This window comes from Aotus nancymaae, unplaced genomic scaffold, assembly GCF_030222135.1.
Source record: "Aotus nancymaae isolate 86718 unplaced genomic scaffold, 86718_ANA_hifiasm-v0.15.2.pri h1tg000072l, whole genome shotgun sequence".
Taxonomy (NCBI): domain Eukaryota; kingdom Metazoa; phylum Chordata; class Mammalia; order Primates; family Aotidae; genus Aotus; species Aotus nancymaae.
The window spans coordinates 4,553,024-4,578,304 of record NW_026988487.1 but is presented as its reverse complement, the minus strand read 5'-3'; the positions used below and the strand labels follow the sequence as shown (position 1 = coordinate 4,578,304).

The 25,281-nt window shown below is 43.3% G+C and overlaps 1 long non-coding RNA gene and 1 pseudogene across 1 annotated transcript in view; both read right to left on the bottom strand.

The window, feature by feature from the left end:
• Positions 1-17,020, bottom strand: part of LOC135270967 (uncharacterized) — a 75,536-nt gene extending 58,516 nt beyond the window's left edge. The window contains exons 1-2 of the long non-coding RNA XR_010339124.1: positions 16,632-17,020; positions 3,830-3,889 (exon numbers count right to left, since the gene is read on the bottom strand). This is a non-coding gene — a long non-coding RNA (uncharacterized LOC135270967). The remainder of the gene's footprint in view (positions 1-3,829; positions 3,890-16,631) is intronic.
• On the bottom strand, positions 6,663-11,990 carry LOC135270952 (uncharacterized; annotated as a pseudogene).
• Positions 17,021-25,281: the final 8,261 nt, after the last annotated feature.

Genomic DNA, 25,281 nt, shown 5'->3' with positions numbered 1-25,281 from the left:
ATAAAACATGGTTTGTTTTGTTTTGTTTTGAGACTGTTGCCTAGGCTGGAGTGCAACAGAGTCTCAAAAAAAAGGCGCAATCTCAGCTCACTGCAACCTCCACCTCCCAGGTTCAAGTGATTCTCCTGCCTCAACCTCCTGAGTAGCTGGGTTTACAGGCATACACCACCGTGCCCGGCTAATTTTTGCATTTTTAGTAAAGATGGGGTGTCGCCAGGTTAGCCAGGCTGGTCTCGAACTGCTGATCTCAGGTGACCGGCCACCTCGGCCTCCCAAAGTGCTGGGATTACAGGCATGAGCCACCATGCCTGGCCAATAACACACGTTTTTAAGGAAGTGTTTCAAAAATGAGTCTCCACGCTCTTGCAGGAGACGAGAGGTTGCAGCCTAATGCCCTATCTCGTTCTGTGTTCCCTTTGATCCCCGCACAACAGGCAGCCATGCGTTGTTATTCTCATCATCCACCCATTTATGCATTCATTCCTTCATTCAACTGAAATGTACTTATTTATTTATTCATTTAACACCAACCAAGTATCAGTTGCTTGGGAAACACGGTCATGGATGAGCAAAAATAAGCACAGTCCTTCTCATAGAATTTAGTGTCTAGTGGAGGGAAAATGAATTAATATGTCACAAGCAAAAAAACAAAACAAAACAGTATGCCTAAAAAACATGATTAAGGCATGGAAGGAACCGTACATGATACTTTGAGAGCAAATAACAGAAAGACCTGATCTGGTTGAAGAAAATAATTCTGTGGCTGGGTGCAGTGGCTCACACCTGTAATCCCAGCACTTTGGGATCCCGAGCTGAGCAGATCACCTGAGGTCAGGAGTTCGAGACCAGCCTGGCCAACATGGTGCAACCTCTGTCTCTGCTAAAAATACAAAAATTAGCCAGCATGGTGGTGGGCGCCTGTAATTCCAGCTACTCAGGAGGCTGAGGCAGGAGAATCACTTGAACTCAGGAGGCAGAGGTTGCAGTGTTGCCTGGGCAACCGAGTGAGACTCTGTCTCAAAAAAAAAAAAAAAGAAAGAAAGAAAGAAAAGAATACTTGAGATGTGATCTAAGGCATGATGGGGCTAGGTGTGGTGGTACACACCTGTAATCCCAGCTACTTGGGAGGCTGAGGTGGAAGAATGGATTGAACCCAGTAGGTCAAAGCTGCAGTGAGCCTTGATCACACCACTGCACTCCAGCCTGGGAGACAGTGAGATCATCTCAAAAAAGGAGGGGGTGTGCAGGGGCTCATGCCTGTAATCCCAGCACTTTGGGAGGCCAAGGTGGGTGGATCACCTGAGGGCTGGAGTTTGAAACCAGCCTGGTCAACATGGTGAAATCCTGTCTCTACTAAAAACACAAAAAATTAGCTGGGTGTGGTGGCACACTCCTGTAATCCCAGCTACTCAGGAGGCTGAGGCAGGACAACTGTTTGAACCTGGGAGGTAGAGGTTGCAGTGAGCTGAGATGACACCTCTGCACTCCAGCCTGGGCAATAAGAGTGAACTCAGTCTCAAAAAAAAAAAAAAAAAAAAGGAATGGGGTGGAAGGGGAGTTCCAGATATGATCAGGATTTGCATTTTTATAGCGGGAAGAGGAAGGGGGGAGTTGAAAATTTTCCTACAGGGTACAGTGTTCGCTATTTGGGCAATAGGCACACTAGAAGCCCAATCCCCACCAGTATGCAATATACACATGTAATAAGCATACATAGCCCCCTGAAGCTAAAATAAATAAATCAATAATAAAAGATCCCTAGATGCAGGTTGGGAGTGATAGGCATCAGAGACAGTGCAGGCTCCAGGGCATGTGAGGAGAACAGATGGGAGAATGTTACAGAACCTCAGGAGAAAAGTGATGTGGGCTTGGACTAGCATGGTAACTACCAGTTAAAGAATCCTAGGCAGAGTGCAGAGCTATTACAGCAGTATCACTGACAGACTCAGTGACTGGAGGGTGAAAGGAGGAGGCACCAAGATTGACTCTTGGTTTTGGGGCTGCCTAATGGGATGGCTGAGGGTGCCATTTATTGAACTTATCACCCACTGTGTGCCCAGCACAGTACCCAACGCCATGAGCCACACAGGAGCACTGGTCTCAGATCCTTCCCCTGTGGCCATACCTTACAAAGACCCAGGTTTCATAATCTCTCATACAAACCCACTCAAGCCATTAAATGGTTCCACGTGGAGGCTACAGTGGTTCCCCTGGCTGTGCTCTAAACCTGGCCACAGTGAATTCTGCATCTTCTCCACCCCAGACGACGCCAGGCCCCATTCCAAATTCAGTGGCTAAGAAAAAAGGAACGAAAACCAGGCATGGTTCCTGCTCTGGTGAAGAAGTGAACTTTCCCTCCCAAGCACCCAGGTGTCCACCCTGACCCACAGTCCCTCTTGCAGCCACTGTTACAGACCCTTTGGCTGGGCTGTGACCTGGCTCTTGGTGTCCATTCCGTCCTAATTTTCAGCAGCTTCACACACATTTCCCACAGCCCCCATCTCAGCCTCGCATCTGGTGCCCGCATCTGATGACTGAATTTGGCCCTCCTGCTTTAAATCCTGCATGCTCTAAGGTCAGAACCCTGTCCCCCATCTAGCTCCTTCCACCACCCTGCAAGGGAAGCTTCTAGGACTAAAATGCTAGGAAGATAGGAAGACAGCAATTAAAAGCCCTGGGACAGAAGGCACAGGTGCATCGATCTTTCATTTTGAGGGAGAACAGTTAATACATAGGAACGGGGTAATTACCTAGATGGTTGAAGATTACCAGAAAGCAAAAATAAAAGGGGTTAGAATTTTTCTGTGAAGTCACCATCAAAAAGAGAGGTAGATTTCCTCCTGAAGGAAAGCGTACTGGGTTCTAGAACAAAAGACCAAGCTTGAGTCACCACTTAACTGTTTAAGTAAGCGATGTCAGAGAGGTCAGATCATGAGTTTGGCCTCTCTCCCCGTAAAGTAGAAAATAACGTTCACTCCACAGGATCATGATGAGATCTAAATACGGTCGTGGGAACCACAAGGGGCTGTACACAAGTAATTCTTGTCACTGCCAGCAGGTCTGCAAGGCTCATTTTAAAGCCTGAATCTTCACATTCACTTTCTCTAGACCTGTTTCCTCTGTCTTCTATTCAAAGGGGTCTTTTGGGCTGCAGAAGGCTTCCCTTGGGGCATGATGGGTACTGTCCCTCTTCTTTCTCACCCAGAGGAGAAAGGAGTGATGCATTCAGGCCCCAGAATTTCAGCCCAGTGGGCACTCTCCCTGGAAATGCCCCCAACCCTATTCATTATTCAATTAATCCATATTTAGTGAAGAACAACTTGGTATTGGGTACTGTTTGGGGTGCTGAGGGTATAGAAGTAAAAAAATAACACAGCACCTCTTAAAAAGCCCATAGTCATGGGAAAATAGCTAAGTAAACAGACAAGTAAGTATTCTACGATAAGTCATGTACCTTTGGATAAGTCAGGTGCTTGCATAAGATATAATGGCAACAGTGAGGAGGAAGATTTAGCCAGAAGGAGCCCACCTAGGAGGCCCCAGAAAAGGTGAAGCTTGAAGAAGGCATAGGACAAACACAGTCAACCTGAGATCTTCTGGGGTCATGAGCAGGACAGAGATGTAGAGGAGAGGAGGCCTTTCTTGAATCAAAGAAAGCCATATTGGGAAACAGAGAGAAAGAATTCTCCCCTTCTGCCCTTCTTGGGGTATTTTCCTGCCAGGTCACAGAATTTTTCATCACAGAGGAATCAAACATTCTTGGACTGGAAAGTGAGACAGCTCACTCGTTCATGTTCTTTTAAAAGCATGTGACAATAAAACCACTGACCTGGTTAACGGCCTACATGGGTTGTCTTCTTTTCTCTTTCTTCCTTTGCTTTCCTTTTACCTGAAATGGACAAACATGATATATACCACCACCATTGATAAATTAGGTAGCCACAAACCCTGAGCTGAGCAACTCTGGGGAAAGTATAAACATTTTTTTTTTTTTTTTTTTGCAGTAATCACATGCACACGATAATCAAGGGACAAAGAAATTAACAAACTCTCCCAGTTACATTCAAAACTCCAACCCTGGCATTTACTTGAAAATATTAAGTACCTTCAAGGCAAATCATTGAAGTGGCTGAGAAGTCTCTACTGCAATATTTAATGATGCTTATAAATCCTAAAGCCCTTATGGGACCATTCCTGGCTGGTGATGGAACAGTGTTTGATGTTTCTGAAATTGTGAGTGTTTAATTATGTCTAACAAAGTCGGTTATCAATAAAATGTGCATCCGTGTCTGAACTCAGTCCATCTTTTCCTGTCATTTAGGATGACTGCAAATCAATTTGAATGGGGTGAGTGAGCTTTTTCTGTAAAAGTCCAGTTACTACATATTTTTAAGCATTGCTGTCCACAGTGTCTCTGTCAAAACTATTCAACTCTGTCATGGTTGGGCAAAAGCAGCCAGAGATAATCCATAAGTAAATGAGCAGCTCTGTGTTCCAATAAAACTTTATTTATGGACACCAAAATTTGAATATCAGTTTTCATGTGTCATGAAATATATTATTATTATTTTTTAACCATTAAAAAACATTAAAAGGCCAGGTGCAGTGGCTAATGCCCACACTCTCATTTAATCTTAACCCAGGGCCTCTGATTATTCATTTTATTTTATTTTTATTTTATTTTTTTGAGACAGAGTCTGGCTTTGTTGCCCAGATTGGAGTGCAGCGGTGCAATCTCAGCTCACTGCAACCAAAAAGGCAAAGCTGGAAGACCACTTGAACCCAGGAGTTCAAGACCAGCCTAGACAATACAATGAGACTTTGTCTCTACAAAAAAAAAAAAAAATTTAACCAGCTGAGCATGGTGGTATGCACTCGTAGTCCAGTTTCATCAGTGTCTGAGGTGGGAGGATCACTTGAGTCCAGGAAGCAAAGGCTGCAGAGGTCGTGCCACCGCATCCCAGCCTGAGTGTCGGAGCAAGACTGTCTCAAAAAGAGAAAAAAAAATGTAAAAACCATTCCTAGATCATAGGCCACACAGAAACTGGCAGTGTGGTGGATTTAGCCTGCAGTCTGTAGTATGCCAACCCCTGATTTTGAATGTGTGGGCTGCATTGGAAGAGTATGAAGAACGTAAACTGAGACTTCCACAACCCTTATACCTGGGCAGCCAAGCAAGATCCTTAAGCTCCCTGGGTCTCCATTTCTTTTCTCTAAAATGAATGGCCAGACGTGGTAGCTCATGCCTGTAATCCCAGCATTTTGGAAGGTTAAGGCAGGCGGATCTTTTGAGCTCAGGAGTTGGAGACCAGCCAGGGCAACATGGCAAAACCCCATCTCTACTAAAAATACAAAATATTTGCCAAGCGTGATGGCGTGTGCCTGTGGTCCCAGCTACTCAGGAGGCCAAGGTGGGAGGATCGCCTGAGTCTAGAAGGCAGAGGCTGCAGTGAGCCAAGATTGCGCCACTGCACTCCAGCCTGAACAACAGAACCAGACCCTATCTCAAAAAAAAATTAAAATTAAAATAATAAAATGGGCTGGGTACAGTGGCTTACACCTGTAATCACAAATCTTTGGGAGGCTGAAACAAGCGAATCACCTGAGGTCAGGAGTTTGAAACCAGCCTGGCCAATATGGTGAAATGCCATCTCTGCTAAAAAAAAATACATATATATATATATATATATATATACACACAAAAAAAAAATTAGCCGACATGGTGGCGCATGCCTATAGTCCCAGCTACTTGGGAGGCTAAGATAGGAGAATCACTTGATCTGAGAGGCAGAGGTTGCCGTGAGCCAAGATCACACCACCATGCTCCAGCCTAGGACAGCAAGACCCCGTCTCAAAAAAATAAATGAATAAACAAATAAATAATCGGAGGCCCTTGGTGAAGATGAAATGAGATTATATATGTATAGCAGACAGACATTTGGGAAGAAACCAGAATGTTCGAGCTCAGGAAGGATTTGAGTGCTCTATAAATGCCAGCTCTCTCTTTCCCCTGCTTTCTAAGCATCTTACTACCAGTGTTTTTTGTTTATTTCTCTATATTTGTATTTAATCTTCCCCAGTAGCAACTGATTAACTAATGAAGCATGAGAACAGATTTGCTCCTAACAGGAGGAAAACCAGTCCCGTCCCTTGTTGACTTGAGCCTCCCAGCCTGACACTTTTCCTCCTGGTGTGGGTGGCCTAAGCTCGACCCTGGAGGCCTGGGTTTTAGCTGCTATTAAATATCAGGAAGAGACTAATGAAGTCACAATTGATTCATTGAGCTGGATCACATCTCCCTGTGAAAGTGTCCCATTAGAGATGCAGGGTCTCTTCGAGGGGATTTACAGCAGCTGCAAATATCAGTGACAATTATATGCGTCTCGTCTTTCTTATCAAGCTGCCACCTGCTCCTCCCCCTCCCTCAAGTGCCCCAAGGTTTACCGATCACGCACCACAGGTCAGAGCATCCTCCACCAGACTCAGTGTGTCCCATGGGCTGGGCAGTGGTTGGGGAGCATCTCTCCCTAGCAAGAAAGGAAAATCCTAGAGGAAATAAGGAAGCCTGAGTTTCCTTAGTGCTGGAGAATGAAATCCAAGTGGGCTCTTCAAAATCACCTGAAACTGATTCTTTCTAACTGTGAGAACATTCAGAAGTTATTTTAAAGAGGCATGCTCTGACCCACTGCTTCTTTCTTCACCAGAAATCCTCTCATTTCAAATGCTTCGTATCCTGTATTAGTCAAGGTTCTCCAGAGAGACAGAACCAGTAGAATATGTGAAAAGAAATTATTAGGGGGCACTGACCAATGTGATTACAGAGGCAGAGAAGTCCGGTGATAGGCAAGCTGGAGAATCAGAGAAGCCCAGATGTCTCAGTCCAAGTCTGGAAGCCTCAGAATGAGGGAGGCCAACAGCACAGACCCTCCTTGGAGGCTGAAAGCCTGAGATCCCCTGGAAGACATTGGTACAAGTCCTAGAATCCAAAAGCCAAAGACTCTGTAGTCTGATGTCCAAGGAGAAAAGGCATCCTGCTCCAGAAAGGGGAGAGAGAGTATCCTCCTTCTTCAGCCTGTTTGTCCCAGCCTGGCTTTGAGCTGATAGGATGGCGCCCACTCACACTGAGAACGGGTCTTCCTCTCAGCCCGCTGGCTCACACGTGAATCTCCTCTGGAAACACGCTCACAGACACACCCAGAAACGATGCTCCACCCAGCCACTGAGGCATTCCTTGACCCAATCAAGTTGATGCCCTAAAATTAACCATCACAGTCTCAGATCTTAAGAATGCCAAAAGACATCTATTCCAGCTGGCCAGTATGCTAAAGTTGATGGGTGCCATTGGGAAATGCTAATGAGATGCACTAGAAATTATGCAGTTTAGAGTTAGGAATCAGTGTCCAGATTTCTGCCTTTTCCTGCCTTATGATGCTGAACTTGTTTCTCTGATCCTTGGTATCTGAACCTCTAATGCCATGGGAAGATGGAGATCATAGCTGCTGATGTTATCCAAGGAGACAGCATCTGTTGAGCTTTTGGGTTTCCTATGTGTACTTCTTCCAGAGAGGCCCATCAAACCTTCCTCTACAAAGGTTTATTCCTCTAGTGAGCTCTGCAAGGGCAGACAGTGCCTCGCGCCCCTCACTATCCTGAGCAGCCAGCTGGGTGCAGCACCCAGCAAGTACTCGGTAAGCATCTGCAAAGCAATGACAGCATGCCCGGAATCTACTTAGAGAAGAAATCAAATGGCTATTGTTCACAGCTGGCCAGGTCTGCCACAGCAAAGTACCACAAGCTGGGTGGCTTAAGCCACAGAATCTTATGTTCTCACAGATTTGGAGGCTAGAACTCTGACAGTTGGTTTCGTTGGCAGCCTCTCTCTTTAGCTTGCTGTGTGTCCACCTGATCAGCTCTCTGCCTGTGTGTTTTCTGTGTCCTGATCTCTTCTTGTAAACACAACGGTCATATTGGTTGAGACCCACCATATGACCTCATTTTATCTTAATGACCTATTTAGAGGCCCTATCTCCAAATACATTCACATTCAAAGTTACCAGGGGTTATGACATCAGCATGAATTTTAGGGGGACATAGTCACTGCCTACATCCCCTTCCTTCTGCTTTGCCCCTGTAGCTTCGCTTCCGGGGATCTCCACGCAAGGCCGGGGATGGAGACCCCATACCTGGCTACAGCCACCTCAGAACCCACCATTCAGAAAGGCCTCTGCAAGTGACTTAGCTCCGTGCCAAATACTCCCTTGTGCTTCCAACCATGGGTACTTGTTCCTAGAAGCCAGCCTGGGGTGGCTGATAGGACCTCGTGTAGATGCCGCTATGTCCCCTTTTTTACGGGCAAACTCTTTACCCTCTTGCAGGCCTGTGCTCTTACCCTTCACCCCCTCAGCCTCATCTTGGTCCATCACTGCAAGGTCAGACCCTCCTGGACCCAACACCACCTAAGATCCACATACCCCAGCAGAGACACACCCCTTTGGTGTCAGGCTCCAACCACCCTGACTATTGATTTTTCCCTGGCCCCTGAGATTCATCTGCCCTCTTTATCTCCTGTCCACACACCTGCAATCCTCTGCCCTGGGATAAATTTTGAAGAGGTAAGTAGTATCTTTTCCCCACCACCCATTTTTTCCTAACCAGCCCTCCCTACCATGGCTTCTCTTATGTCCATCCCCTGTGCCCATCACATCTTCATCTGTCCCAGCCGAAGGGGAGGAGGAAAATCTGATTTCCGCTGATCACACCTTCTTTCCAAATCTTTCTACTTTACGCCTGCTCCTGAGGCTCTGGAACTTAATGGGTAATAATTTGCCACCTCTCTTCTCTGTTCTTCCCAATGCTGGTCTCCTCCCTCTTGGGAAGAATCAAAGAGCCTGTCTAAAGAGGGCATGTGGGGAAACCGCACTGGTGAGTTTCTTACCCACCACCCAGCCACGCACACATCTGAGGGCCTTGGTTTCCGACCCCACCTCACTCCCTTGGCCCCTGTCATGGACTAAATGTTTGTGTTTCCCCAAAATTCATACATTGAAATCCTAACCCCCAAGGGGATAATGGAGGTGCGGCCTTTGGGAGTAATTAGGTTATGAGTGTGGAGTTCTCATGAATGGGATTAGTACCTTATAAAAGAGACCCCAGAGAGCTCTCTAGCTCTTTCCGCAGCTTGAGGATAAGAAGTCAGCAGTCTGCAACCCAGAAGAGGGCCCTCACTAGAAGGTTGTTGTGCCCCTGATCTGACTTCCAGCCTCCAGAACTATAAGTCAATGTCTGCTGTTTATAAGCCACCCTGTCTTGATTTTTGTTACAAGAGCCCAAACTAACTAAGACTAGCCCATCTTTGTACCTCACTACCCCAGAATCCAGCACCTAATCTGGCACACTGAATGAATGAACAAATGAATCAATGAATGAATGAGCAAGTAAGTGAATAAACTAACAAGTTTCCCTGGAGTGATGATGTAAAATTGTTTCTTAATTATTTTGTAGGTTTCTCCTCTTTCCGGTTTCTATGTCACAACTTAGGACGATTCTAAAGGGCTACCCCAGCTTCAGAGTTCCCTGGGGGCTAGCTGAGGCTTTTATTAGGACTTCATCAGTGCTCAGCTTCTTTATCTGCCCCCTCCTGCTTCCAACTCATTCTTTCCATTGGTGTTGATCCCAAGCACATTCCCTCATTAATCTCCTGCATAAAGATCTCCATCTCACAGCTTGCTTCTGGGAATTCATGCTACAAGTCATTAGGAACATGGATTTTGGACACTCCTAACAAGCCTGAATTTGAGTCCTGGCTCTTCTACTTACTTGTACTGTGACCTGGAGAAAAATTGCCTAACTTTTCAGAGCCTTCATCTGCCATAAAAATGAATTCATTGAGTTGTGGGAGTTCAATGAAATGTTCTTTGAAGCACATTTAGCACAGCACCTGGTACACTGATAGGTGCTCACTAAAGGATTGTTTGAATCATCATCAGTATTGCATGGCCCAAGGAACATGGCAAGGATATCGAACACACAGAGGCCTCTGAAGCCAACTAGATTGGCTTCCCCAAGAGAGGCAGACCGGCCCCGAGAGAGGCAGGTCCCCTCTGGCTTTCAAGAGGTGGTGGGCCTGTAGTCATATGGTAGTGGTACCTGAAGTGTGCCTGCATCATGGGCTGTATGGTGGGTTCTCTGGGAGTTGGTGGGATTTCAGAATCAAGTCTATAGTCTAGGTACTCCACCAGTCCTTAAGCAAGTTCCAGGCATCATGGGGAACTAGAATTTCATCAGCTGCTAGAGAAAGCAAGAATGCATTTTTCCAATGGTGCAAGTGATATTGTCCTAGGGGGATGCAAGTCTGAAATCTGTATCAGACTATGGAGGGAGGGACTGCTGCTCTGACTGGGATGCTGGAGACAGACCTGAATACGTGCACAGATATGTTGTGCTTTGAGTAAATTTGGCTTTGTTCAATCTCTTCTCTTAGTCTTAGAAGCCACAGCTGCAAAAGCACTTTTGTCTCTTCAAACACCAGGACACACAAAAACGATGGTCCTTTGTTAAAGGTCTTTAATGTTCTGTTCCCACTTAGTCTTATTAACGAATACGAGGCCAGAGAGTTTCAAAAACGAATAGGACCAGATCCCTACCCTTGAGACACTGGTATTCTTATAGGAAGAAACAGATATACAAACAAATAATACAAATTGTAAACCTGATCATCTAAGGAATCATTTGTCCATCAACTTCCTGTTTTGTACTAGGCACTGTGTTCAGTGTGGTAGACACAAAGATGACCTAGCTGTCGCTCCAAACCACAAGAGATGAAGATTAGCGGGTACCAGGTACAGTGGGAGCAGTAAGGAAGCAAAGAAGGAAAGCCTGGACACAAGAAACTGGAATTCTGAGCCAGAGTCTGGCTCCAGTCATGATGTTCCAAATACAGTCCTGATGTTCCAAAGACTCTCAGACACCCTAAGTCTTTGTTTTGTCACCACCTGGAAATATTGAGGTAATAAGGCAAACTCAACACACAATCAAATGCAGTAAACCTATTTCATTGCATTCATTTCAGTATCTAGCAGAATGTAAATCAGATTTCTGCTTAATGCAACTTCTCAGCACCTATGCCACTAAAGAGAACCCAACTAAGTAAGTGTAGTCTCACTGGGTACAGTGGCTCACACCTGTAATCCCAGCACTTTGGGAGGCCGAGGTGGGCGAATCACCTGAGGTCGGAGTTTGAGACCAGCCTGACCAACATGTAGAAACCCCGTCTCTTTCAAAAACACAAAATTAGCCAGGCATGGTGGCACATGCCTGTTGTCCCAGCTACTCGGTTGGCTAAGGCAGGAGAATCGCTTGAACCCGGGAGGCAGAGGTTGCAGTGAGCCGAGATGGCGCCACTGCTCTCCAGCCTAGCGACAGAGGAAACTCAGTCGCAAAAAAAAAAAAAAAAAAAAAAAAAAAAATAGAGGACCAGCCAGGAATCACCAGATTTCTTGAGAAAGATGGGGGGTAAAAAAAAAAATTTTAATAAATAATAAAACTCTATAACATAAAAAAAGATAAATAAGAAAAAGTATCATTCTAACCTAAAACTCTATCATTATTTTCTTAAAAGAGAGTAGATATTGCATCCATAAAATAAGAAGACTTTATCGAAAATAAAGTGGAAAAACAAGAGTTGAATAAATTTTAAAATATCTGCTAAACTATGAAAATTTTACAAAAAAGTCAGAAGGTAAAGTCAGAAAGCAGAACAAAAAGTAGAGACAGAAGATATAGGAGGAAAAAGTGAGAGATATTTTAATTCAAGAAGTCCAAAATCTAACTATTGACTTAGGAGTTCTGGTGTAGAGAGAGAAACAGAGAAACTAGAGACAATAGAATTATTGATGAAACAGTTCAAGTTAATTCCCAGAGCTGTTTACAGATACCAAGTTCCACTGAGAACCCAGAACAAGGGATGCAAAAAGATGCAAACCAAGGGACATTATCGCAAAATCCTGCAGTACCAAAAATAAAGAATGGATTATAAAGGCTTCCAAAGAAAAAGGCAAAAAAAATTAAAAATTGCTTTGAAGTAAATAGAATCAGAATAGTATCAGATTTCAGAACAGTAATATTGTCTACCAGAAGAACAATGCCTCAGAATTCTAAGGGATTTGATTTTCAGATTCAAGTAGATATTTTCAAGTTCTCAGAAAATTTGCTTCCAATACATCCTATTTTAGAAAGTTATTTGAGAATGTGCTAGGAAAAAGCAAGGGACTAAACCAAGCAAATGGAGAATGTGGGAGTCAGGAGACAGAGGCCAACCACCAAGAGAGCAGTCGAGGAGAATCCCAGAGTCCAGATGGGAGCAGACGGAGGATTTGGGAAAACAGATCAGTGTTTGATCTAACGGCACAGCCAGAGGAATACACAAAAACAAAAGGAAGACATGATAAAAGAAGGCACTATAATAAATTAATTGTAATCAAAATATGCCATTTCCATTTCTAGTTAATAATATTCACTTAGTCATAATAAAACAATGAAACATAATAAAATTACTGTATTGGGAGGACTGAATAGGGGAAGGGAGACTGGTGCAATAGAAATAAATTCTCATTTAAATGTTACAGAAGGAAGTAAACATAAAATGTCTAAAGAAGATAGACCATGGAATAGTAGTATTATCGTATATGCAGAGATAGCAGCTATCAGAAGAAAGGGCTAGGGCTGGGTGTGGTGGCTCACGCCTGTAATCCAAGCACTTTGGAGGCCAAGGTGGGCAGATCACCTGAGGTCGGGAGTTCAAGACCAGCCTGACCAACATGATGAAACCCTGTCTTTAAAAAGAAAAAAATTAAAAAAAAAAAAAAAAAGGAAGAAAGGGCTAAAGGCCAAATGTCTGCCTCTAAGGAGTAGGACTCAGCATTTACTTCTAGGATTGGGCCCCATGTTTAGGAGAAACTGCACACCAGAAAGACACTTCCATAAAACCATTACTGTTTCAAATCAAGCTCAAACACATTTTTTAAACTACAAGACATAAAAGAACATTATAAATCAGAAAAAGTCAGTGATGTGACAGAACTCAGGAAAGAATTGAGAGAAAAAGAATTTCAGAACTGAAGACTAAACTAGAAGGAACACAAGATCAAATAAACACATGTGTCTCAAGAGAAAAACGTGAGGCCCCAGCATGGTGGCTCATGCCTGTAATCTCAGCACTTTAAGAGGCTGAGGCAGTAGGATCACTTGAACCCAGGAGTTTAAGACCAGCCTGGGAAACATAGGGAGACCCCATCTCTATTCAGAAAAAAAAGAGAGACAGAAATAGGAGAAAAACAGGAAAAAAATCTTAACAAAAAAATGAAGAGATAAATAGAACTCAAGAGAAACTGATGAATATTGAAGACAGGAAAAGATCATACATACAGATAATAAAGTCTCTAAAGAAAACTGAAACAAGTGAACAGAACAGACACTAAAAACTATAATTCAAGAAAACTTTCTTGAAGTAACAAAATGATTTCAAACTTCATATTAAAAAAGCAGACCTCATCCCTGAGAATATTTACCCAGAATGACCTGTACCAAGACATTCTGGTAAAATTACTGTACTTTGAATAAAAGTCTTTAGCTATAAAGAAAATTAGAGTACATGATTTAAGAAGGAAAAGAAATTCAGCTTATTATCAGACTCTTCAACAGCAATACTTTATGGTAAAAGGAAATGGAATTCACATATTTAAGATGCCCAAGGAAAGAAAGAGCCAAAGATTTTATATCCAGTAAAACTGATCTTCAATTATAAAAGGCACAGACAAATGTTGTCAACATGAAATAAATTCCTTACCTCACGTCCCCGCAGTTTTGTTTATTGAAAAGGTCTAGATAGAAGACCCAGCCTCAGTAGTAATGAACATCACTAGCAGATTATGGTCTTGATGTACAATTTTGTATTAGGGTTCTCTAGAGGAACAGGATTAATAGGATAGATGTATATATAAGGGGGAGTTTATTAAGGAGTACTGACTCACACGGTCACAAAGTGAAGTCCTACCATAGGCCATCTGCAAGCTAAGGAGCAAGGAAGTCAGCCCGAGTCCTAAAACCTTGAAAGTAGAGAAGCCAAAAGCACAATCTTCAGTCTGTGGCTAAAGGTCGGAAAGCCCTGGTAAACCAGTGGTGTGCGTCCTAGAGTCCAAAAGCTGAGGAACTCGGAGTCTGATGTTGGAGGGCAGGAAGCATCTGGCACGGGAGAAATACGAAGGCCGGAAGACTTGGCAAGTCCGCTCTTTCCATCTTCCGCCTGCTTTATTCTAGCCGTGCTGGTAGCTGATTAGATTGAGCTCAGACTGTGCCCATTCTGATTGAGGGTGGGTTCGCCTCTCCGGGTCCACTGTGTCAAATGTTAATCTCCTTTGGCAACACCCTCACAGATACACCCAGGAACAATAGTTTGCATCTTTCAATTCAATCAAGCTGACACTCAGTATTAACCATCACAATTTCTTATCCAAAGAAACCAGTGATTCTCAGAGAAATGGTTCATTCTATGACTCGAGCAGGAAATATACAACATGAGTCTGGAACACTTCCTCCTGCCCAATAATAAGGAAACTATAAAAAACCACTACGGTCATGTCAAAAGGACTTAGGATCAAACCTGAAGAATCTTCCACTGAGTAAAGATGGGGGATAACTTGAGCTTCAATGATCATAATTGCAACAGACCAGGGGTACCCAATCTTTTGGCTTCCCTGGGCCACACTGGAAGAAGACTTCTCTTAGGCCACACACAAAATACACTAACACTAACAACAGCTGATGAGCTTAAAAAAAAAAAAAAATCACAAAAAAATCTTATAATGTTTTAAGAAAGTTTACAAATTTGTGTTAGGCCACATTCAAAGCTGTCTGGGCTGCAATGCAGACCAGGGGCCTCAAGCTAGACAAGCTTGCAATAGACTAAAACCCATCAAATATATTTAAACCTATGGATTCATAATGATATTTTTAAAAATGATTGGTCACTCTCAGAGGATGATAGGGAACTAATTCATTGTCTTGAAAACTGGTAGGTAAAGGGTGAAAACTCCAGCATTAATCTAGCCTTTCCTATAGGAACTGTGCCACCGGGTAAACAAATAACAAACAAGGGTGAGTTTCCCTTTATAAAAGTGTTCCAACTAACAAGTGGAAAAGAAATGATAGAATATCACCATTCTGCAGCCCTCAGTAAAGTACATATGAATGGTTATAAACACAAAATAAAGACACCATTAGATATCATCCATTTCCTATGGCCATGCCTGTATCTTCCCGAAGAGACTGAACCTGAGTTCTAATCCAGTCTCTGAACTACATGCCAATTTGTAGAAAACACAGAAGACTGAGGAATATGTTTAACTGCACCATGAGTATGCAATCAGCAAAACCCAGACTGTAGGAAACTCTACAAGCTGAATGGCCTGAATTCTTCTAGAGGTAAATTGTAAAGTAAAAAAAAGAGATAGAGGAAGAATTTACAGAATAATAGAGGCTTTAAAAAATTACCACATTTTTTTAAATGAGCAAGATTAGAGTATCTTGAGATGCACATTTGGACTATAAAAAAAACTTTAAAAAGCAAGTAAATGATTTCTACAAAAGTCAGGAGAGTGACTACTTACAGAGAGATGGGTAGGCAATTGGGATGAGGGAAAGGGGCACACGTTCTGGGGTGGGTGGCAGAGTTCTATTTCTTATCTCGGGTGGTATTCACTTCACAATAATTCATTAAGCTGTGTATTTGTTAGGTGTGGGTTTTTGTATCTGTGTTTTATTTTTCAATAAAAACAGTGGAAGTATGCTTAAATAAATTGAGAACTTTCACTCACAGAGTTGATGGTAGTATAAACTGATAAAGGTTTTTATAAGGCAATTTAGCCATATCTTTATTTCAAATTCATGCTGGTCCCATGTACCTCACAGGTTTGGGAGCAAATGGAGTTACGAATGTTACTATGAATGAATAAATGTGAAGGACAGAGATAAACACATAAGATGAACTCAGGCTGACCAAGCCCCTACTAAATGTCAAGGACAGTGCTATGCAAGGCTCTTTACAGTATGTCAACTCATTGAATCCTTTACACAGGTCTGTGAGGTAAGAATCATCATTTCAGATGTGGCACCTGAGGCTCAGAGAGAGGTTCAGCAACTTACCCAGCCTCACCCAGTCAACAAGTGAAACAGCCCTTCGTTTCAGGAATGAATACTCAAGAGGCAAGAAAATAAGCAAGCAATAGTCCCACCCTGCCAACCTATCGGACAACGAAGAAGAATGAAACTCAATGCTTTTATTCAACAAAATGGAATGTTCTTGGTAACGTATAGAAGCAAGAAGCCCAGAGGCCTTGCATAAGAAGTTTTCCTTTGTATAAAATGCGAGTAAAAACTCATTAGTATATTTTCAGTAATATCATATATATATTACAATATTTCATATAAAATTGAATCATTCGGCAATTTTCAAGTGCACAAACATATGTTAGATTTTATTTCAAGTTGAAGGGACTCAACGTAATTTCACCCAATAGACGACTAAGTTAAATCCCAGCTGAAGGCTCAATGCTCTCACTGCATGAGCAGGAACTCACCAGCCTCCCGGTGACTGAGTAGCCCTCCTGAATCCTCCTGTGAGGTCTGCATCCTGGCCTCACAGAGATAGGTAGCGTTTTGAGACTGGTGGGTTTCTGGAGACTAACACCAGGCAGAATTCTGACAAGAGGAGGAGAAGCTGGAAGGAAAGAGAATTCACAGACATGAAAGTCGGTCAGGCAGGTCCCCAAGGGAAGTACAATTCATTTCAGAGGCCACTCAGAGGGAGAAGGTACACTGAACTCAGAGTCAGGCCACCTCTGGTCCTGACTGCCATTCACTGGCTTTGTGACCTCAGATCAAGTCATTTAACGTTTCTGAAGCTCAGTCTTCCCAGGGGTACGGAAGGGTTAATAACACCTGCCCTAGGCCGGCGCGGTCGCTCACGCCTATAATCCTAGCACTTTGGGAGGCCAAGGTGGGTGGATGACCTGAGGTCCGGAGTTCAAGACCAGCCTGGCCATCACGGTAAAAACCCCATCTTTAAAAATAATAATAATAATAAAATAAAAATAAATAAAAAATAACACCTGCCCTGACTATCTCCCAAGGCTGCTGTAGGGATCAGATGAGAAAATAATAACAGCTGGCATTTATTGAATGCTTGCTATGTGCCAGACAGTGGGCCATCTGCTTTATATATCGTAGCACCTCTTAAATCTCCAACAGCCCTCTGAAGTAGCCTTGATTGTTGTCCCTCTTTTACAGGTGAAGAAACTGAGACTTGGAGAGTTTAAATAATTTGCCCAAGTTAAGGCTGACATTAAACCCAAGTAGACTGACTCCAGGTTCTGTGTTCTTAACTCTGATGCTATGCTGCCTCCTGGAACACATCTCTAGAAGGACCTTGTGTACTTAAAACTCTACAACAGAAGATGGCCGTAGGAATGAACTGTTGCCTACAAGGCAATTCCTCCAGAAGCGAAGCAGAGGGATGCTTCAAGCACACTTGTAAGCAAAGATTGAGGAATGTAGGGAGATTCCAGGATATAGGTCCTCCAAATGCTCAGATGAGACAGACTCTGGTAAGTAGCAGGAGGGGGCATTTTATCCTTCCCCAACCCCACCGCATCCCTGAAAGACAGCCAGGGATGCTGTCTGGAGAAAATTCCGTTTCTGGGGTTACATCAGATAGACCACTTTTTGCAGAGGAGACAAAAAAAGACTTCTTAGAGCACAGAGTCAAGGCCTTTCTCACTTTCTAGTGATAAAAGACAGAGACCCCAAAGAGACTGGAAGAGCATGGGGTACTGTCATAGAGAGCATTAAAGCACAAATCAGGACACCTATGCTCAAGTATGAAGACCTGGATCCCAAGTCCAGCTCTAACATTAATTAACAAGTGATGTAACCTTGGACACAGCCTTCCCACTGTCAGAACCACACGACCTCTAAGGTACTCAGTAAACATTTGATTCCTACAACTCTATCTTCTCTGCCTTGCCTGGCCCATGAGCACTGGGATAAAGGGAGAAGAGTCAGCAGTTATGAAGGTCCTGGTATATCCAATGTACTGTCAGAGTCTTTTAAAAATAATAGTAGGAGTAATATATATGAAGAGCTTACCCTGTGCTGGACCCAGTGCTAAATGCCTTATCAATGTAGCAATGCTATGATAAGAAAAGTTAAAAGACAAAATGATTACCCCATGGAAATAAGACAAAATGATTACCATGTCCTTTAAAAAGTCATATTAGAGCACTGTGTAAGAAGGAAGAGTCATAGTAGCAATTTTCTTTTTTTTTTGAGACCTGGTCTCACTGTGTCACTCAGGCTGAAGTTCAGTGACGTGACCACAGCTTATTGTACCCTTGACCTCCTGGGCTCAGCCTCCAGATTAACTGGCACTATGGGTGTGTGCCACCCACACCTGGCTAATTTTTTTTTTTTTTTTTTTTTTTGTAGAGACAGGTTTCACCATGTTGCCCAGGTTGGTCTTGAACTCCTGGGCTCAAGAAATCTGCCCACCGTGGCCTCCCTAAGTGCTAGGATTACAGGCATGAGCCACCACGTTCGGCCCACAAGAGCATTCTGTTGCCAAATGGGGAGGCGGGCAGAGCCATCAAAGAGGAGAGGCCCATTGGAGTCCCAGGAGCTTCAGGGAGAACCCAGGGATCCAAAAAGAGCAGCAGTCAATAAATGCACAGGGAGCTTTCACAGTAGGACAAGGAATTCCAGAGGACAAGGGAGGGCAGGCCTGGGGAGAAATGGGACAAGGCGAGGGCGCTAAGATGAAATACTCCTGGCTAACTTCTACTCACTCTTCTGAATTCAGCTTAAAAATGGCTTCCTCAGGAAGACTTCTAGGACCCTTCAGACCAGGTCCTGTTGAAGCAAGAGGGGCTGTGAGAAACAGACCTCTTGGACACCGAATTAGGAAGAGGTTATTTCAGCCGGGAGCAAGGCGACATGTTTAACAGCCACGCTCCTCTAACAAAGAGAAGCTCTGCCTTTATAAAGGTTTACAACTCTCAATATTACACGTGAAAGGGTCTTGGGTTTACAATTTTAGAAATTACATGTGAAAGGGTCTTGTGTTTACAGTTTTAGAAATTACATGGGAAAGGGTCTTGGTCGATGGAGGAGGAGTGGGGTGGGGATTTGATCTTTAAAACAATGCCTTCTGGAGAGATTCCCCCATACTATGCCTGCTATCTATAGGAAGGCGATTTAGGAAGCGCCAGTCAGTCAGCCTTTTCTTCTGTTGAAATGCAGTGTGGAAGTCAAGGGGGAGGTGATCTTGGATGCTTGGGTCTCCTTCCTCACTGTTTCCTTGCCCTATGTTCCCAAAGCACTATGCCTTTCTCTTTTGGTCATGTTTGTCCAACCTGTAATCAACTAATCTATGACTTTGCCTCTCTGAGTGCTGGGAATCCAGCGTGAACCACATAGTGCCTGACATCCACAGGAACTCCATTGATTCTCATTGGGTGGAGGGGAGGAGGGATGGGTGGGTGGATGGATGATTAGAAAATCCAAGGTGAGGGCAGTAGAAGGAAGATGTTGCATTTGAGGAAGCAAGGATTTGGGGGAGAACAGGAGGCATATAAAAATGACGGCATATAAAAATGGCAGCATATAAACTTACTAGAACTTTTGGGAATTTGATTTTATTTTACTATGGCAAGCCCCTATATGCTTTCTGAAAGGGAGGTAGGATCTACAGTGAGGGAATTTTATCACTGTTTGGCTGTCAATGAGAAAATGCATTTGCCAGCTGCTAGCTAATTCAGTTTCATGGTTTATTTTCAACTCATCATCTATTTTAAAAACTGACTTGAATTTTGCCTACAGCTACCTACAGTTCATCTCTCCTTATGCCTCAACATTCCCTCTTATGCTCTTCTTTATAATTTAAAACCCCAAAGAGTCCCAATTCCAAATATTCTGACTTGCTCTCTGTACAAACCATCAAAATACACAAAATTTTCATCTTTTCTACATTCATACCTTGCCTCCAAGACAGCATCTTACATCTGAAAATGGCACAAAAATCCCCAGTTAGTCCATGTATTTTGACATGGGATTCAGAAAATGTGCTTTTAGCCCTCACCTCATATTCACTCTGTAACCCAAAAATAAAATTCTAAACCCTCAACTGATGACTGAATGGACAGCCACCTCTCAGCCAAGGGCATTTCCAAAGTCAACCTGAAAAACCAGTTCAGGCCATGATAGGAAGGGAGGCTGAACCTCCCTCGGTATACCCTCTTCCCTATGGAATTCAGGCACAGCTGACCAGCATTATCATCAAAATAGAGATCTTAAGACTGATAAAACAGACTCTTTGTAACAATAAGATACCAAATTGTGACCTGTCTAGTATAGCATCACATGACAGATAGCAGGCCCTGAGAGAATTCAAATATTCTACCCAAAAATATATTTCTTTGACATATTTTGAAATAGCCCTGCAAAGCTCTCTCTTTTAGGAAAAATCCACATTCTGTAGAGAATCCCTTTCCCTTTCCAGGTCTTTTCCTGATCCAGGAGATATTTAATTAAGAGTCTGGTACCTTTATGGGTCTGATAAGAGACATTTGCCATCTATTCTCTGTGAAGCCAGCTACCTAGAGGCTTCGTCTGCAATAATAAGAACCTTGGTTTCCACAACACCTTATCTTAACCCAAACGTTGCTTTTTATTGATTTCAGGTCTTTAGATAATAACCTAACTCTTCCAACCAATTGCCAATCAATCAGAAAATCTTTGGGGTTTTGGGGGGCGGGCGGAGGACGATGCAGGAGGAAAGACAAGATCTCACTCTGTCACCCAGGCTGGAGTGCAGTAGCTCACTGCAGCCTCGAATTCTTGGGCTCGAGCTATCCTCCCACTTTCCACGTAGCTGAGACTACAGACACGCACCACGGCACATGGCTAAATTTTTAAAATTTTTTGCAGAGACAGGGTCTGACTATGTTGCCTAGGCTGGTCTTGAACTCCTGGGCTCAAGCAGTCCTCCCGCTTCAGCCTTCCAAAGTGCTGGGATTACAGGCATAAGCCACTGCACCCAAGCTAGAAAATCTTTCAATCCACCTACAAGTTGGAAACCCTCCAGCCCTTCAAATTGTCCAACCATTCCAGACCCAACCAATATATACCTTACGTGTATACCCACTGATGTCTGCTTGTATCTAAGACAGGTCTCTGTTAATTTAGAAAGTTTATTTTGCCAAAGTTGAAGATGCGCACCCGTGACCGAGCCTCAGGACGTCCTGAAGACATGTGCCCAAGGTGACTGGGGCACAGCTTGGTTTTATACACTTTAGAGAGACATGAAACATCAACCAATATATGTAAGAGGTACGTGGGTTCAGTCCAGAAAGGCAGAACAACTTGAAGCAGAGAGGGGGCTTCCAGGTCTCAGGTAGACGAGAGACAAATGGTTGCATTCTTTTCAGTTTCTGATTATGCATTCCAAAGGAGGCAATCAAACATGCATTTATCTCAGTGAGCAGAGGGATGACTTTGAATAGAATGGAAGACAGGTTTGCCCTAAGCAGTTCCCGGTTTGACTTTTCCCTTCAGCTTAGTGATTTTGGGGTCCCAAGATTTATTTTCCTTTCACACCTCTGTCCCCCTAAAATGTCTAAAATCAAGCTGTAACCCAAGCACCTTGGGCACATGTTCTCAGGATCTCTTGAGAGTCTGCATCAGGCCTTGCTCACTCATATTTGGTTGAGAATAATTTTTCTTTCTTTTTTTCTTTTCTTTTGAGACGGAGTTTCGCTCGTTACCCAGGCTGGAGGGCAATGGCGCGATCTCGGCTCACCGCAACCTCCGCCTCCTGGGTTCAGGCTATTCTCCTGCCTCAGCCTCCTGAGTAGGTGGGATTACAGGCACGTACCACCATGCCCAGCTAATTTTTTGTATTTTGAGTAGAGACGGGGTTTCACCATGTTGACCAGGATGGTCTCGATCTCTTGACCTCATGATCCACCCGCCTCCGCCTCCCAACAGAATAATTTCCTCAAATGTTTTATGGAGTTTGACTCTGTTGCCAACTTTTTGTTCTATATGTAATCGTCATCTTTTTTTTTTTTTTTTTTGAGACAGAGTCTCACTCTGTTATCCATGCTGGAGTGCAGTGATGTGATCTCGGCTCACTGCAACCTCCGCCTCCTAGGTTCAGGCAATTCTCCTGCCTCAGCCTCAGGAGTAGCTGGGACTACAGGCACGAGCCACTACACCTAGCTAATTTTTGTATTTTTAGTAGAGACAGGGTTTTACCATATTGGCCAGGCTGGTCTCAAACTCCTGACCTTGTGATCTGCCTGCCTCAGCCTCCCAAAGTGCTGGGATTATAGGTGTGGGCCACTGCGCCCGGCTAATCATCATATTTTTTAAGTTTATAAAATTATATATCTAATATATGGAGCAAGCATTGAACTAAATGCTGGAGACACAAAGGTGAATAAAATACAGGAGGAAAGAAATGAGTTAACAAATACATGTCAAGAATGTGGAGGCAGGAAAGTATTGCTTTCCCTGATGAACTAGCATAAACCTCTCTAACAATGTAAATCATGTAACCTGTGTTGCCCATTTTTCAGTGTGAGAAATCAAAATCACAGCTTGAGCAAACTAAAATAATAATAGGAATCATTGGCCGGGCACGGTGGCTCATGCCTGTAATCCCAGAACTTTGGGAGGCCAAGGTGGGTGGATCACCAGATCAAGAGATTGAGACCATCCTGGCCAACACGGTAAAACCCCATCTCTACTAAAAATACAAAAATTATCTGGGCATGGTGGCGCATGCCTGTAATCCCAGCTACTTGGGAGGCTGAGGCAGGAGAATCGCTTGAACCCAAGAGGCAGAGGTTGCAGTGAGCCAAAATCGAGCCACTGCACTCCAGCCTGGCAACAGAGACTTTGTCTCAAAAAGTAAAATAAAATAAAATGATAGGAATCATTTTTCACTCATGAGATTATGAACAACATCTAATGGTGAATAAACAAATACAATAAAGGGTATTATACTAAAAGTCCACCCAGTTTACCATTTAGGTACTATAGTAAAAGTACATTCAGTTTACCACTTAGGGTCAAAAAATGCAGACAAGAAATTCCAACTGAGTCTTGCTAGATAAGCAACGTTTGAAAGGAAGCAAAGGAAAAAACAAGGAAGAAACATTAGCAAAACAAAGTCATGGAGGAGAACAACAGCTTAGCTTACTCAGGGAAATTACAAGTAGCTCAAGATTTGTGCAGCATCATAGGAGTGAGAAAGCTGGAGAGATGTGAAAAGACCAAAATAACAGGCCTTTCTAAGAAGCTAAGGAGCTTGAACATCATCTTGCAGCTGACCACGGTCAAAATGATTATAATGACGGTAACTAACATTCACTGAGAATGTGTTCTGGGCCAGGTGCTGTCATAACTCATCCTACAAGGCAGGTCTGTTTTTCTGCCCTTTCTACGTATGAGGAAATTAGGGAGTGGGAGAGAAGAGCTGTTGAAGAATTTTAAGCAAGCATAGCATGTTAACATTTACATTCTTAAAACATATCTCTGTATATACTGCAGATGAAATAATACATCTTGCCTTTGCTTCAAAATAAAACAGAGTTTGTGGGTGAGGATATAAAGATTTCCACAACCTGATGTCGTTGAATCTAGATGATGCATACTATTATACTAATCTCTCATCCTTTTTTTTTTTTTTTTTTTTGAGATGGAGTCTCTCTCTGTCGTCCAGGCTGGAGTATAGTAGTGAAATTGCAACTCACTGCAAACTCCGCCTCCCAGGTTCAAGTGATTCACCTGCCTCAGCCTCCCGAGGAACTGGGATTACAGGTGTGTACCATCACTCCTGGCTAATTTTTATATTTTTTAGTATAGATGGGGTTTCGACATGTGGGCCACGCTGGTCTTGAACTCCTGACCTCAGGAGATCAACCCATCTTGGCCTCCCAAAGCGCTGGGAATACAGGTATGAACTACCACACCTGGCCTCATCTTTTATATGTTTGAAGTTCTCCATAATAAATGTTTAAAATAATCTCTGGCTATAATGTGGAGATCCGATTGAGCAGCAGGAAGTGGAAAGTAATAAAACCAGTTAGAGGATTGTTAGATAAGTGAAAGCTGAAGAGAGCTGAGGAAATGGTGGTAGGCTAGAGAGAACAATCTTTTTAATTAAATTTTCAATTTCTGGGGTACATAGTAGGTGTACATATTTATAAGGTAGATGAGATATTTTGATACAGGCATGCAATGTGTAAGAATTACATCATGGAGCTGGGCTTGGTGGCTCACGCCTGTAATCCCAACACTGAGAGGCCGAGGTGGGTGGATTACCCGAGGTCAGGAGCTCCAGATCAGCTTGACCCACATGGCGAAACCCCAACTTTACTAAAAATACACAAATTAGCTGGATGTGGTGGTAGTTGCCTGTGATCCTAGCTACTCAGGAGGCTGAGGCAGGAGGCTTGCTTGAACCTGAGAGGCAGAGGTTGCAGTGAGCTGAGATTGTGCCACTATACTCCAGCCTGGGTGACAGAGTGAGACTGTCTCAAAAAAAAAAAAAAAAGAATTACGTCATGGAAAATGGGGTATCCATCCCCTCAAGCTTTTATCCTTTGTTACAAATAATCTAATTACATTGTTATTTTAGAATGTACCATTAAATTATTACTGACTATAGTCACTTTGTTGTGCTATTAAATACTAGGTCTTATTCATTACAGAGAAAAATTAGAAAAATATTGCTTGGTAACTATTCTTTGTGGTGGGGGGTAGAGGTAGAGAAAAATCTCAAGTTTAAAGTCAGTCCAAAGTACCTAGCTTGTGTGACAGTTAATGGAAAAGCTAAACATTATAGGGAACATAGAAAGAGAGTTTGGGAACAGTAGAGGACAGGGTGTGGAAATGTGTCAGGTTTGGCATGACAATCAGGCACCTAGGCCAGTGGTCCTTTAACAAGAAATGTACATTGAGGGAGGAACGGTGGCTCACGCCTATAATCCCAGCACTTTGGGAAGCTGAGGCAGGTGAACTGCTTGAGCCCAGGAGTTCTAAAACCATCTTGGGCAACTTGGAGAAACCCTCTCTCTACTAAAAATATAAAAATTAGATGGGTGTGGTGGTGTACCTCTGTAGTCCCAGCCACTCAGGAGGCTGAGGTGGGAGGATCTCTTGAACCTG